This window comes from Monopterus albus, unplaced genomic scaffold (assembly GCF_001952655.1).
Source record: "Monopterus albus unplaced genomic scaffold, M_albus_1.0 scaffold59.1, whole genome shotgun sequence".
NCBI classification, from domain to species: Eukaryota; Metazoa; Chordata; class Actinopteri; order Synbranchiformes; family Synbranchidae; genus Monopterus; species Monopterus albus.
This window is the reverse complement of record NW_018127939.1, coordinates 1,664,593-1,680,221: the sequence shown is the minus strand read 5'-3', so window position 1 is coordinate 1,680,221 and position 15,629 is coordinate 1,664,593. Positions and strand designations below refer to the sequence as shown.

The 15,629-nt window shown below is 40.8% G+C and overlaps 1 protein-coding gene across 8 annotated transcripts in view; it reads right to left on the bottom strand.

Annotated features, from left to right (window-relative positions):
- Positions 1 to 15,629, bottom strand: part of tspan9a (tetraspanin 9a) — a 146,104-nt gene that overhangs the window by 124,575 nt on the left and 5,900 nt on the right. For 3 of the 8 annotated variants that reach the window (XM_020602990.1, XM_020602984.1, XM_020602985.1), the window contains exon 1: positions 5,392 to 5,639. The exons of 2 other annotated variants lie outside the window; for them this stretch is intronic. The gene's annotated coding sequence lies outside the window, so the exon portion shown is untranslated. Of the gene's footprint in view, positions 1 to 5,391; positions 5,640 to 6,014; positions 6,149 to 15,629 lie in introns of those variants that run through there. 3 more of the 8 variants (XM_020602989.1, XM_020602992.1, XM_020602986.1) reach the window with 2 other exon arrangements.

The following is a 15,629-nucleotide window of genomic DNA, read 5'->3' as shown; positions in this document are numbered from 1 at the left end:
TTTGAATGTGTATGTGTGTGTCGCCTTAATCAAAGGCTCCTGGTCTTTTAACACTTCTACAAAGAAGCATTAAAGGAATGAGAATTAGTTTCCAGCAGAATGTGCAATGCAGATGGCCCTCATTGGGAAACATGTGGCACAGAGAAACAGTTGGAAGAAGAGGGAGATATTGTATGAAGGCCCTCGGGAGAGCTTGTTATGATTATCAACAATTAGCCTCTCACTAGGCAAAGAAAGGAAATTCAATCTCAAAAGCATTAAGACTGGCCTGTACATCCTGCAGCGAGGTTCTGCTTTGTCATCAGGATGGCAAAAGCAAAAGCTGCTTAAGCACAAAAAGCCGTTGATTCTCTTGTTTGGACACAGGGTGTGAACAGAAAAATCTGTGAAATCCAATTGCTCTGCAACAACAGAGTAATTCTGAAGCTTATAATTGTATAGCTGTGTTGATATGACATGACGTCAGAGAAGATATTGTTCTTGTAGTCTGTAGTTTTGTTATGCGTCTCCTGGTTTCAGGGAGGAGCAAAATATAAAATACACCTTAAAAGTATTGCCCGTACATATCTCAGGGTCAGTGTCTTGTGCTGTAAACTCTTAAAACTGTGATGACATTTTTGTTTCCAGGTAGTTCCACTCCTTTTTCTAAATTTTCCATGGTCTCATTGTCTGAGATGAGTTTGTGTGGGACGTAAATAAGCAGATGGACTCCAATAAGAGATGCAGAATGCAAATTGAATCACAATGCAACACACAAAACCACCGTTATGATAAATGAAAGAGAAAAAATCTTTATATCAGTGGAAAATGACTGTTTAATGAGATAATGAACAAATTCTGGGGTCATTTGTCTGGAACACATGCATGCTCTAAATGGTCTATATACTGTATATATACATTGTTTTTCATATGCTCATTCCACATGCACCATGATGATTCATCAATTACACAGTATTTCCTACAATAAGGTGCTATCAAATTAATTCCAACATCTATGCACATATTATAATTCCAGACCTGTATTCCCACAGGGGAGGTTTGCAAGCCTACCAATTGCTGACGACAAACTGTGACCAGTCATCCATGTTAGACTGACTACAGGTGCAGATATTGTTCCAAGCCCTGTCTATTATAACAAAATCAAAGAATAGCTGAAACCTACAAAACTTAGATAAAACATAGTTTCCACCAGCCTGCACACATTTTCCAATCAGGAAGGAGCGTAAACTGTATGACTGAGTAAAGACAGAACAACTGGTCATTAATAACTGCAGTTCTGCAGCAGACAACCTGGCAAATCACACTGGAGCACCAACTGTCACATGTTCTTGTAGCAACGCAACCATGGTTGGCAACAAGCATCTTACACTATTTATATGCAGAGCAATTTGCACTGAAAAGGCCAAGGTATTATGGTAGGGTCACGGAGAGCCTCTACAGAGAGAATTGGGGTGAGTAGGGCTGGGCGATATATACCCTCATCGCATTATAAAATTATATATAAAGGATGAGAAAATGACAAACTTAGACAAACTGTTGATACATTGCTTAAATAGCGCACATCAGCCTATCACATCACAGGAAAGGAGGCGACTCTAGACAATCACGCAGTAGTGTTTTTTAAGAATGGCTCATGTAAATCTATCAAACACAGCAAGGTTGGCTGAGTCAGAGTAGCACAGCCTGACCACATGCTACTGTTGTGGTAACCTTACTACACGCAAGTCACAGAGATGAGTGCTCCCTCACGGCCGTGGGAATAGGGGCTCTTTGAATAGAGCTGGATCTTATGGCTCTGTTCCTTTCATAGCATTCCTTTTTTTTTTTAAAACGAATCTGTGGTGTAATTAAGTGCTGAAAGCGCATCCAGTTTCAGGTCAGTCTGTTAGTTTGACCGAGGGCTCAGATACACAGTGGCAGCACTCAGCTATTCTCACAGCTGCACACTGCATTTCATTATGGTGCATGAGCTTTTAATTTCACCGTGTCATTTCATATTTCCTAACAATGATAACGCCAGTAAAATAAAAAATATATATATTTTCTTCTTTTTCATTTATGGCTAAATGATTTTAAGTAGAAAATAATAAATTCCCATTTTATTATCCTCACTGAACAGTGGTAGAAAAAGTACTGAGATTCTTACGTATGTAAAAGTAGCAATATCACAGTGTAAAAATGCTGTGTTATAAGTAAAAGTCATGTGTTCAAAATGTTAGTTACATAAAAGCACAAAAGTGCATCAAAATATACTTATTGTAGCAAATGTAAAAGTAGTCAAGATGGAGAATGGCACATTTCACATTAATGTATATTATTGATGCATGATTGCGTTCAGAGTGGAACTAACAAACACCAAGAAATAACTTGACTTGTATGAAAAAAAATGATCGTGATAACTTATTCTGCCATATCACCCAGCCCTGTGAATAAACTGTAAAACTCATTTGACAAAATGGAAGTCTTGCCCAATCATATTTACAATCGTTGCAACAGCTGCAATGTCTTAAAGCAGATCAAAACACTTCAGGTTTTCTTTTTTAATATATAAGAACAATGCCAAGATGTTTCCTGAGGATACAGGTCCTGTTGATCCTTGCGCCCAAATACATGTAGGGATTTAGGGCTGCAAATCTTCTTCACACTGGACAAATCCCAAGGTACTCAACCTTCCCCCAAGGCCCCGTCTCAACAAATACAGTAATCTCTCAGTTTTCTACTCTGCAAGCTCCGCATACTGCTATCCCCCTGTGGCCCTGGCCAACTATGATCTAATGCACAAGAGAAGGTTTAGATGCTCAGGAGAGCAGATTATTACCTCAGCCACTGCATAAACAGTGGTCACCATCTACAGTCATCACCCAAGGCCTGGATTACATCCAAGTGTGAGGTCACTGCTATGCGTGTCTGCACCTGCGTACCAAGGTTGTCCATGCCACGGTAACTTGGCCTAGCAAGCTCTAGATGCTGATGCTCTCTCCTTGTACTAAAGAAATATCCCTCCTGGTCCAGCATGTGATCAGAGGCATTTGAAGTGTTCACTTTGTCAGAATTTGTCTGTGTGTCACCCCCCCCAACACACTGAAACACACCGAAACACACCCAGCAAAGATCACTGCACCTGGAGTGTCGGGAAGTCAGCAAGCGCTACAATATTACTGGGGTGAGCTGTCAGTACCCATGACTTAACTAAATCCTCCTTATAATTGACAAAGCCATGTCATCACCAGTTGGCAGAATCCTCAGCCTTCGTTCTGTTCAGCTCAAGACTTCAAACGCTGCCTGACATTCCAAAAATCTGAGACATTTGAGGTATGATTGATGTAATGTGCCTCGGATTGGACATTTTACACTTTCGAAGGAGCCTGCCCGATTACTAATTTTTGTATTAAAGGCATAAACAGCTTCATTGTGAAACCAAAAGACAAGAAAATGGACATGCAGAACCACAACTCCTGTGCCTTGCCTTCTCTAACAGGGTGACAGAATAAGTGGGAAACAGATTAATAGATTTTGTGTGAACAACAGGAAGCGCATCAGTCTGACACGAGATGTGGTATTAGCTGCTCATATCCTTCATGCTAATTTCTAGAGAGTCCATCTGCTCTGAGTAATGCCAGAATGAATTTATAGCTGATAAAACCTGTATTATTTCATTTCTCTTCCCAAGGTTTAAATTAAGGCAATAGACAAGCCTGTGGTACAGTCTTGGAGAATTAAATAGGGTGCTGAATGAACAGGGAGGAGGGGGATATAATAAGTGTGGACAGGGAACAGTGAGCAGCAGATGAAATATGTGCTTGGAAAACATAATTATCAAAAATGGCTGTCATACACTCCTGTCGCACAGCAGTCCAGAGAACAAAACCCCACTACAGACTGTCAACCACAGATACAGCAGACTAAAGCATTCCAACAACAACTTTTCTTGATGCTCTATACATTCCATTTTCTTAGGAGGGGATTATGGGAACAAAGAAGCTATAAAAAGACATTTCACTCCGTTTTGCAGCAGCACTACAGGGCATGATAAAGTGTTAAAAGGTGAAAACTCACACTGATCGCTATTTCACCCATACTGCTTTATTCTACAGAGTGTTGTTCAGTCACTGTGCAGATGAAAGCTTTAAGGTCTGAATAATCTGCTCTGTTAAATAAAGGAAGCCCTGGACCTGCCATCTTCATAATCTCCCACTGACAGCCGGTGTTGATAAGCAGAAAAGATGCACAGTATGTACATTCTTCCATCATGGGTTTTCTTCCTATGTGTGCATTTGTTTGCTTGTTTGCATACTGACACAGAGAAATGAGCAATTTGCAACAATGTCTGTTTGTCCCATGTTTGTCAAGGTTTGTGTGTATGAATGTGAACATCTTGACAGTGTTCTCAAGCCTCCTGCTGTGTGTGACCTTCTGTGCATCATCTTGCAAAGGCAATGCATCGACCAATCATGTATAGGGGAATGATCAGGGCGTAAACGTCCACAGGAAGAAGACTCCTGTTTATCTTGTGAGTATGAGCATTCACTGCTATTCACTGTCAAATTTGGGCCACAGTTAACACACCATCATTATACAGCATGAATTTTCATTAGTAGTGGAATGTGAAACGGTGGATTTATCTATCAATGCCGACACGATGGTGGTAGACTTGGTGCAAAGGTAGAGCAGGCCACATCAGCAGCACGGCTAACAAAAACACAACGGAAAGTCAGGGGCTGGAAATGTAAAAGAAGCCACTCACATCACAACACCGCTGTATCACGCCTACAGCACTCCACCCAGCAACCTCTCAACCCCAACCAACGCCGCCCCGTACATTAAAATAGCAGGGAGTTGCGTTTTTGCCCGACTAATGTGAATTCATACCGTCAGACTCCGTCATGAGACAGCTTTTGCCTCGACCAGAAATATCGTCACATTTTATTATCGTGAGATCTCGTTGCACGAGATCTTGTCACACCCCTCTTAAATAACTGAGTCAGTGAATCTGGAGTCAAGGTATGATTGCACAGGAAAAGACACGTGAGGACGACTTCTGACATTGTTTTGTAGCTGTGTGTACGTGCCTATTAGTTGGACAACTGCTGCCAGATAAACTGCGGATGTGCACAAACCATCAGCTGTCTGCCATTTGTTTCATCTCTTTCAAGTCTCTAAAAAGATCTTAACATTATTTATTTAGGTTTGCAGTTGATGAGGACAGAAATGAAATATAGCTTTTGCGAAACACGTTAATATTGGAGCCACTACTAGATGGATACGTGGGTGGTCTGATGGTGTTGTTCAAAACTGGAAATTGAGAAGATATATAGATAGATGTATACATGCTGGGGTATGCTGGACAAGATGGAAGGGAAGGTGATACAAGAGGATAAGAGGGGAACTCACTGCAGTGAGCTTGGTAGGTAACTGCTTGTACAAGGCCAGGTGACTCAGAGCTCCATCACTTAATGAGTGTTGAACAGGCAGCCAGACACAAGACTCATTCATCCAACTCTGAGCTGCACTGTGACTGAGGAAAATACAGTTGTGAGGCATGACTACTCATCATCACACAACCTGTCTTGTACTCTAGCACTCTCTCTAACCCTATCTTTTTACTATCTAGTTGCAAAACAAATCTAAAATCTTAATATTTGAAATGTAATTTCAGCTCAAGGCTATGATTCAGTCTGGAAGATGCTTGCAAATAATATAAAATAAGATGTGCTGGACATAAATGAAAACTTTATCATCCAGTAATAATTAACATTCATGTGTGATTTATTGGTGATGATCCATTAACTGGAACTGATAATTAATGACTACTTGGCTGATCCGATGTGATTATTAAACTCTGATATTCAATCAGATCAATCAAGGATTTAAACAGCATGCAATTTATTTTACACTAAATTATAGTAGCTTTACTTTTCTATTCACTTGCCCCATCTGCACCACACTCAGTCGTTTCTGTGGACACCACGAATATGACACAGTTCAAGTCTGCTTTCTTAACCCCCCCCACTGACAGAGACAGTGATGAGCAGAGACGGCTGAATCATGTTTCGGATGGGACAGGCCTCCTGCGAAAGCTTTGATCACCCCTCGAAGATTGACATAGAGACTGATGGGCCCAAGTCAATCCTGCTGCTTATTCATCTCCCTGCAGCAGAAGAACAGGAGAGACAGACAGGAAGCAGGTTGAGAAACAGACTGCAGTAATCCAAATTACATAAAGCCCTAGTGAGATTGTACTGTAATCACTTTTAGTTGTTTCCATGTGGGAGTCTGGAAATACAGAGGTGGCTGGCAGCACAGGATTTTTAATGACACGTTTCATGGCTCAGATTTTAAAAATGCCATGTTAATTATGATGTTGCCATGTTTCCAAGTGATTCCATGTAATGAGAGAGAGAGAAACAGAAGCGGAGAGAAGGCACTGGTTCCACACACTATGACACATCTGTCATTTAAAAAAAAGGGTAGTTGTGATTAAGTTTCCCTGCCATAACCCTGGCCCTTGTCTAGGTGTTGTAGTGGCCAAAGTGCCTCTCTGGGCTCCACAGGGTTCTTGAGGGGGATCTAGACACACCGTGTTGTGCAGTGCTATACCAAAATCTTTGACTACTCTGTCTCCAGATGTTCATGTTTGCGTACGTGTGTATGGGAGTGTTTTTCTCATTAGAAAGGCTTCTATTTCAAGGCAAATGTCACCTTCATCATTCTATGTTGTAGCCTGCAAATTCTCCAGAGTGATAATAAAATAAAAGCCCATAATAAATGCCTATTGGAGCTATTAAAAGGAAAACATCAAATTAATGCAAACATGAATTATGGAGAAAATTAAGGTTCTGAAATGTCTTGAGTTTGGCCAAAAACAGCCTACTAGAGGAAATCCTGAATGTCAATTCAATGCAGAGCCCAAAGCATAAAGAATAGTCTACATTTATCCATTTAAATGCCATACGATAGTGGTCGCATATAGTTGGTAACTGTATTACAACCCCAAATCAGAAAAAGTTGGGACAGCATGTAAAATCAAAATTGAATCTGAAAATAGTGCTTATAAATCTTCTGTGTCCTGTATAACATTGAAAACAATACAGTAGCACATTATTTGATGTGATACCTCATCAATTTTATTCTTTGTTCAAAATAAACACTTTAATTCTGATGCCTGCAACACAACCCCATCCCCCCCCCCCAAAAAAAAAAGTTGGGACAGTAAAACATCTACCACAGTGTGATGTTGCCGTTTCTTTTCACAACACTTAAAAACATTTAGGGACAAAATGACACCAAGTGATTAAGTGTGTCAGGTGTCATTTTGTCTCATTCCTCCTGCAAACAAGTCCCAAGGTGCACAAGAGTTCTGGGTCTATGTTGACGCAATTTGCGTTTCAAAATGCGCCACACATTCTCTATTTGGGACAGGTTGAGACTGTTGGCAGGCCAGTCCAGTCCAGCACCCTTTTCCTGTACGAGGTTTGCATTGTCTTGATGAAATATACACGGACAACCCTGGAAAAGATGTCGTCTTGAAGGCAGCATGTGTTGCTCCAAAATCTGTGTAGTTCAGCATTAATGGAGCCATCACAGAAGTGTAAGTGACCTTTGCCAAGGCACTGACACAACCCCAGACCAGGACAGACCCTGGTTTCTGGACTTGTTACTGGTAACAGTCTGGATGGTTCTTTTTGTCTTTGGTCTGGACCACACGGCGTCCATTCATTCCAAAAGAGACATGAAATACTGATTTATCTGACCACAGTACACGTTTCCACTGTGTGATGGTCCGTCCCAGATGCCTCTGAGCCCAGAGCAGTCGACTGCGCTCCTGGCCACTGATGACATAGGGCTTCCTTTTGGCACAGCACAGTTTTAAGTGGTATTTATTGATGTAACTACATATTGTAGTGCCTGACAAAGGTGTGCCAAAGTAATCCTGAGCCCGTGTGGTTATATCGCTTATGGAAGAGAGAGGATTCTTGATGCAGTGCCGTCTGAGGAATCAGAGAGCATGGTCATCCAGCTTAGGCTTGCACCCTTGTTTTACCTCATTATTGACCCTGAAATGCAACCGTCCCTTTGCATTTCCAACTTTTTTTGGAATGCGTTACAGGTGTCAGAATTGAAATGAGTGTTTATTTTGAACAAAGAATAAAATTGATGAGGTGTCACATCAAATAATGTGCTGCTGTATTGTTTTCAATGTAATACAGGACACAGATGGTTTATGCATCACTATTTTCAGATTTAATTTTGATTTTACATACCGCCCCAGTGTTTTCTGATTTGGGGTTGTAGAATGTACACACAGTGCAGAATATTTGTGTGATTTAAAGCAGAGCTGGTCTGTTTTTGTTGTGACTAACGGAGGTATAGCATTGTGTGTGTGTGTGTGTGTGTGTGTGTGTGTGTGTGTGTGTGTGTGTGTGTGTGTGTGTGTGTATATATGTCAGAGATGAAAGAAGTGGTAGGTGAATGATGACAGAAGGGGCACGCTGAATAAAGACTGACTCCAAGTATCAGGATCGCTCCTTTCCCTCATCACTCACAGTCCACTTTCTCAACGTTACTCTACACAAAATGCCAGGTCTCTTCTTCCACACCTGAGCGCTTACCTTGAATGCATATTAATTTACTGTCTGGCACTGACTCACAGGATGAGATTGAGGGCCAAGGTGTCAAAAATAAGAGGGAGGTTTGCATGGAAAGCTTCATCTCTGTGTAAAACAGGCTTACCCTTAATAACAAATTGAACATTTTGGGTTACTCTTAGAGCAGCTGTTTGTCACTGAACCAACCAACAAAGGAACTAAGTTCTTTGTCAAAAAAGTAAAGAGAGGATACACCAAGGGCTAAAACTGTGTGTGAAAGGTGATTCCTTCTATGAATGATCTTACAATCTAGTACATTAATATTTATCAGCGTGAACTAAGCTCAAACTCTGGCAGGTACATAAAAAGTCAGCATCTGCTGTAGAGTTGTTTTGATCCAGTTTGTATGTTGGCTTCTTCAGATTGTGAACATTATTAAAATAATCAGCCGTCCACCACCCACCGATTTGTACATGTAGACATGCGAACAGCATCGTGCCACATCTTAGTCTTCAAAACTCAGCTCCAGTCTATTTAGTGCTGCAGTCTAACTGGCTATCACAGACCACCCAGGCTATGTCTAGTTGGGTTGTTTGGAAAAGCAATGGGCAAAACTGGAGACATCTAAAAATAGAGTCAACCTGTGGCACAAGTTGTGTACAGGCCAGAAGTCACAATCTTGGATGGACCAGTCTAGACAATGAGTTATTGAAGAAGCGGGTCAGTCTTATGGTGTGACGGAAGGGGCAAAAGCAGAAGCAGAGCAGCCCCCAACCACCAGAAGTTGTACATTTACATTTTATATTCTCACTGATCTCACTGATATGACAAACATTGAAAAAAGAAAAAAAAAAATCAATGAGATTCAGAGAAAATGTACAATCCTATAAATATTACTATGATGTTTTTGTGTTGCCATCTGGACACATTAGGGACAGAGAGCTGATAAGTCCTAATAGAGAGCAGGCAGCCTGCAGAATGTTTAAAGACACATCTCACTGCTTTTGAACAAATAAATAAGGGACATAAAGAGCTTAAAATACAGGTTTAGAAGTTCTGTTAATGAAAAGTGTTTTATAAAATCCCCTTTTGGAAACAGCTGCACAAAAGACTGAACACTGAATACTGCAGACTGATGAGAATTATATATTTTTAAAAAGCTAAAAGCCACACTTCAACTAATATATATGTACTGTAGTACTCTGCTGCAAAGGCTGAGGTAGGAGAAATCAATGACTGAACTGTGCTCACATGGGCACAAAATGTGAGCTAAAAATGATACCGCACTTAGACTATATCTGTGTAATTCACATGTCAGCTCACTGTACAAGATCTGCATACAGCAGACAACTGTTTTACATTTGTTTGAGGCACCACGTCAGTGTGACTTATAATGCAGAACATTGGAACAGCATCATAGTTTGGACACAACAAAACATATCCATGTTCTCTACAAAGCAAAATCTTCCTAATTGACTAAATGAAGACTTACCATGACTGCTACAGTATGTCACTAAACAAAATTTGACATCAGCATTAGACTGCTGAATTAATATGGCAAGACTTTTTAAACCATTAAGGTCTTAAAGAACATCTACTGAATCATTATCTTCAGTCAGTTCAGCATACTATTTACTGTACTTCAGAGGAGAACTACAGCCTATTTCCTGAGGGGCAAAACATTCAGATTATTAAAAAATGAGAATGAAAGAAAAACATCTGAAAGATTTTCTGCATCAATTTCATCCTGCCTTCTAAAAACAAATGGAAACAAAAGCAGACAAGTGGTGAGTGAACATATTTTAAATTAGCATTAATACAACCAATCAATTTGTTTTCCTCTCAACCATTTGCCAGAAAGTGCTCCGCTCAGTGACTTGGGGAGTTAGTTTAACACACCCAGAAACTTAAATCCACATATAATGAAGCAAAAAATGTGAAGTGCTTACATCTTTTGTTCATCACAAAACTGGGTTACAGGACACGCAACACACCAGATGGATGTGTGTTACAGCAGAATGGAGACGGGATCTGGGCTTCACTCTCTTTTCATTTTAAACATTTCTTTACACCAAACCATAATCACTCAGTTCCAACAAGAATTTGCCAATATAATTTTGAGTCTAGCAGCCAAGAATAGCTACTGTTCAGTGCTTTCAGGATGATCTGAAATTAATATTCAAGCCAAGAAGGCAAATACACAGCTGTGCCAAAGACAAATAAGCAGCAAGGAAAAAAGCACGTTGTTGACACTGCGTTTACACATTCACACAACATGCAGTATTTCAGCTTAAACCTCTAGGAGTTTCAAAGTCTGCATCCATATTTCACTGAATAAAAGTAAAACTTGGGAACATTTGGTAAACGCTGAATAATTTTTTTGTGGCTACTATCCGCTCTGAATAAAAATCATTTGTGCCATAGTTTGAGACAAACAGCACAGATGGGCAGAGCTTGTTATTCAGGACTGCATCTCTCACCTAAGATAACACAGCTATACCATAAAGCTGCAATTATAAACAGTAAGCATCACAACCTTTCAATGGAGAGTTTAAAAAAAAAAAAAAGAGGGTGACGACCACAAAGGGAAGTGGTTTTGAGTATGAACACAACAGTAACTGGCTCAAAGGGCTTGATAAAACCATGGTCAGATGTTCTATAAGATGAGTTTTTTCTGGGGGGGCAGCAAAAAATAATTGTTGAGATGTCAGCTTTATGTGATAAGGAATACTGCAGGGGGAAATTTTATTGCCTTCCATGCTACTTCTTCACCAACTTGATTAAAGGCAAATTGTGAAGATGAATGAGAATAGAAAAACATAGGAACTGGTGCAGAACAAACCTCTCTGAGCTAATTATGACTCCTTTTTAAGTGTTTACTGCATCAGTGATGTACATGCTTTGACTCCTTTAAAGAGTTGCACATAAGATGTTTTTAATTTCCCTAGAGTTGGATGGATAAAAAAAACAAAAACATGAATGCTACTATGACCTGACATGTGATATTTACTGTGCAAGCATCAGGTCCACTTCCACAAAGAAAAGGAGTGACAACAGGTTTTTATTATTTTGCAACTCCTTAACAAACATCATGTTCTAAAAATAAAAAAGTGATAAAAGGAATCATCAGACAAACTGATTTGCATGAACATCACAATGCCCTGTTTGGAATTTCACCTGATACTGAAGGTATGAGTACAGTGAAGGACAGACAGGGAGCAGGGCTCAGACGGCACTCAATCCTGAAGGGGTGACATATTTAAGGACAAAACCACTGACACTGGAAAACACATTATCCAACTGCATGTCTGGGGAAGGTAAAAAAACACTGCTTTTTTTGTAACTTGCCTAGATGAAAGATCTGTAGGTGAACCATCTGTATATCAATCATGCAAAATCTGTCCTGTCCTAAAACATCAGTTTTTGACATGCACACTTGCTTTTGAAACCCAACAGCTGCACAAGCCAACAGATGCTACCCTAACACAGAGTCTGCAAATAAAGTGTGACTGACTGATCTCCACCCTGCCCCCACTGACATCACATTGCAATGCGATACATCTCACCACTTGGGCATTAAGCCTGCTAAGGTATGAAAAGGAGGTGATTCATATTGTGATTGCAGCAGGGCCCTCCCTGACTCTTCCAGAAGGGTAGAGAGGACCAGAGAAGGGTAGACAGAGAAGGCCACAGAGCTGCAAACACCCCCACCACCCCACCCCAACCCTGTGGAGCTGCCTGCCTGAGGCTGAGGCTAAATTTACCCCTCCCTCCCCAAGCATCCTGGCACATCACGTTGGGATTCTATTACTCTCCTGCATGGAGTCATGTGAAAGCCGTCCACACACCTCTGCGGCTAGCAGTGCCCTTCCTACTGCTGCATTCAGCCTTCACCCCAGTTAATACCATTCATCTCTACCCAGCTGCCCAATCGCTCTCTCACACTTTCCCTGTCTCTTCATTGCCACACTTCCTTGCTCATTCTTGCCCCTTCTATGGCTTGACTGTCAGCCCCCTTCACCCCCATCCTTGGTCCCTTCCAGTTACAGCTCCTCTCATCTTGTGAGCAGGGGTCAGCAGTGGACCAGCTTAGGACAGAGGCTAATGGCAGTAATAGAGAGGAGGAATAAATGCTGGCCAAAATGGGATCAATAAGGAAATGGGACTGAAGGATGGCTCCAGTTATGGGCAGAGAGATGGATGAGGATGGGGTTTGAGGCAATGCTACTGCTGCCACATCAGGTCAAATCACGTCTGATATCACAGAACATCTCCATTGGTGGAGTGCTGTCAGCAAAGTGACATGAGGGTAGAATATACATGTGGTGATGTTCATAGGCATGAGGAAAAAGTGCCCTGCCCTCTCCTAACTAACCAAGTGGCGGGCTGACATCACAGTGCCAATCCAGCACATAGATCACCGCTTCTTACTTGGCTGTCATTAGCCGTTGAGCCTGAAATAGACCGACATGCTTCAGTGAGGGCAAAGGAGACATTAGCTATTCCTTTTGAACAGCTAGCTCACTCTGACTGAGCAATACGCTGGGGTAAGCACAGATTTCTGGAGCCAGCTTATTCAAATTAGATAAACACGTTGTACCCATCTGAGGTTGAAATGCAAGGGAAGGAACAGATAAAGAAACAGAACAAGGGGAGAGAAACTAAAGAAAAAGATTTTGTTTTCAGCAGAAAACAAACAAAGCTTTTCACCATGGAGTCAGTCTGCAGACATGACCACAAAGCAGGCTGCAAACTCCACTCTTGCTTATCCATGCAGTACATGACATCTTACCCACCTGGTGTGATCACTTCAGGGTCACACTGACCTCTAGTGGTGTCACCCAGAACACATCACTCATGACAATGGACCACAAAATGAGAGCTAATTTGTTCTTTAAGTAATATCATCAGAAAACTGATATTAACATGGTGACACTGGTCTAGAACATCTCAGGTGATATGGAAAAATCGCCTGGTGGGAACATCTTGTTCCAGGCTCAGGCTCCCTGCTTTCAAATTATCCACTGGTGAACAATCCTTTCTCTCTGCCTCTCTCATGCCAGGCTGCCTCTATTCTCTCTCCCTCCCCCCGTTCATCTCTATATCTCTTGCCTAAGATACTTTTAGAAAATTTCGATTTCAACACTATTGATTTTGTGGATTTCACCTTTCTACAAAAGCCTGGCAGAACTTAGAACCACTCTATTCAGTGGGGGGATCAAAGTGTGACCTCTCCTTGGTGGTGTTTAATGAAGTCATAGAGGTTCAGTGCCAAGAGCATTACTACATATTTTTAAAATACAACTTAAGAGCCTCGGGGGTTGGATAAGATCTTAAATTGAATTTCTTCAGAGACTGTGTGCATGAGATAAGAATCTCTTTATTTAACTCTACAACCTGTTTCATCTTATCCAACTGTGCCTGCATGCTAGTGCTGTGCAAATGGCTGCCCATTCAGTCAGAAGCATGGCTGCATGTTTGCACAGGATACTGTAATCATGTAAATGAGGTACATACTATCAAAAGCAGTACATTGATTAATCCACATATGCTGTTTTGCTCAAAATTCACTAGATGGCGCACACTGCAAGGAAACATTCATCAGTGCTCTTTTTCCCCCCCTTCAACATCAGTTTTGCTAATATGAATATTCAAGTCCAATCATCACTTAAATCTCATTAACTGACTCTAGTCTCATAAGTCCACCTTTAGAAGTACCACACAATACCTTCAGTACCACTGGTAAGATAAAGATTTTTCTCTTCTACAGCCTTGTGATGATTACAGTGGTAATACATGCAGTATATTTATATTAGTCTTTTTAAAGCCTCCTCTGACTTGTACACATCCACATGGCTGCAACAGAATATGTGATAAAGTCACTGTGGTTGAAGGACCACCTCCTTGACTCTGTGTACAGCCCATTTTCTATCAAAGCCACCAGAAATGTGAGCATCGTGATGTTAGAATGGGAGTGCTGATTTGATACAGTAATAGCGATCTGCCTGATGAGTCACAGAAGCATCTTCTTCTCTAAGAGGCTAAATATGCAAGTCTCTGATTAAGGGGAGTTGCTTTTCCAGCATGGGTCCCCCATTTTTCTAGGTAGAGCTTAGCTGTTTCAACACATTCAAAGGTTTTGAACAGGTTTTAGACAATGTAATGTAATGAATAAAGCAGCACCGACAGTGACAAACTTTACAAGAAGCTTTGCTAAAATTGAATGCATTCCATTTATCTAATTTTATACATTTTGGATTTTTTTTCCCTTTACTGTCCTCCTTTAGAAATTTTTATCTCCCTATAATTGGTTTTGAAACACATAACCACAGTTGGAGTAAAATCTGTAGAGGGCACTTCATGGGTAAAGTGTTTCTGTTGCAGAAAAGGAGAAAGATAATCATTGTGATCATCTGACAAAAGACTGAAAGAAAATTAGCTATAACAGTTGGAGACTAATACCTGCTGCTCTGTGTCCACTCTGAAAGCTCATTAGGCACACCTGAAGATATGGTACTATAATTTGCTTATACAGTATTATATCAGCATCTAGAGATGCTGGCAGACAGCCACTGTCAATACTTCAAAGATGAATTAAGCTTTGCAGACAGGACACTGAGAGGTGTTAAAATGAATGCAGAAACATCTAGCTCAGACCGAGTTTGATGCTCCTGATGTCCCAGAAACAGTCAGTCCAGTGAAAGAAGTGTGGGGAAGTGTTAATAATCATAACAGCATCAGACTTTGACATGTAATCCTAGATGAATTATCATTTGGGGAGATTAACTGATGACAAAATGTACATTTCTAAAAGAGTAATGATACACCCTTGTACTCAAGGTCAGCGTGCTCAACATGTATCTACAGGCCAAGAATACTCCTGTCAGTAGGTCAGCAAACGATTATCTTTGACTAGTAATTTCATATCACAGTAAGACCTCCAACACTGAACCATGACAAATCCAACCATGTACCATTAAATTTTAAGGACTTTCAAAGCTCAAACTGAAATGTTAACTAAAACAGGCATTATGACAAAGACTT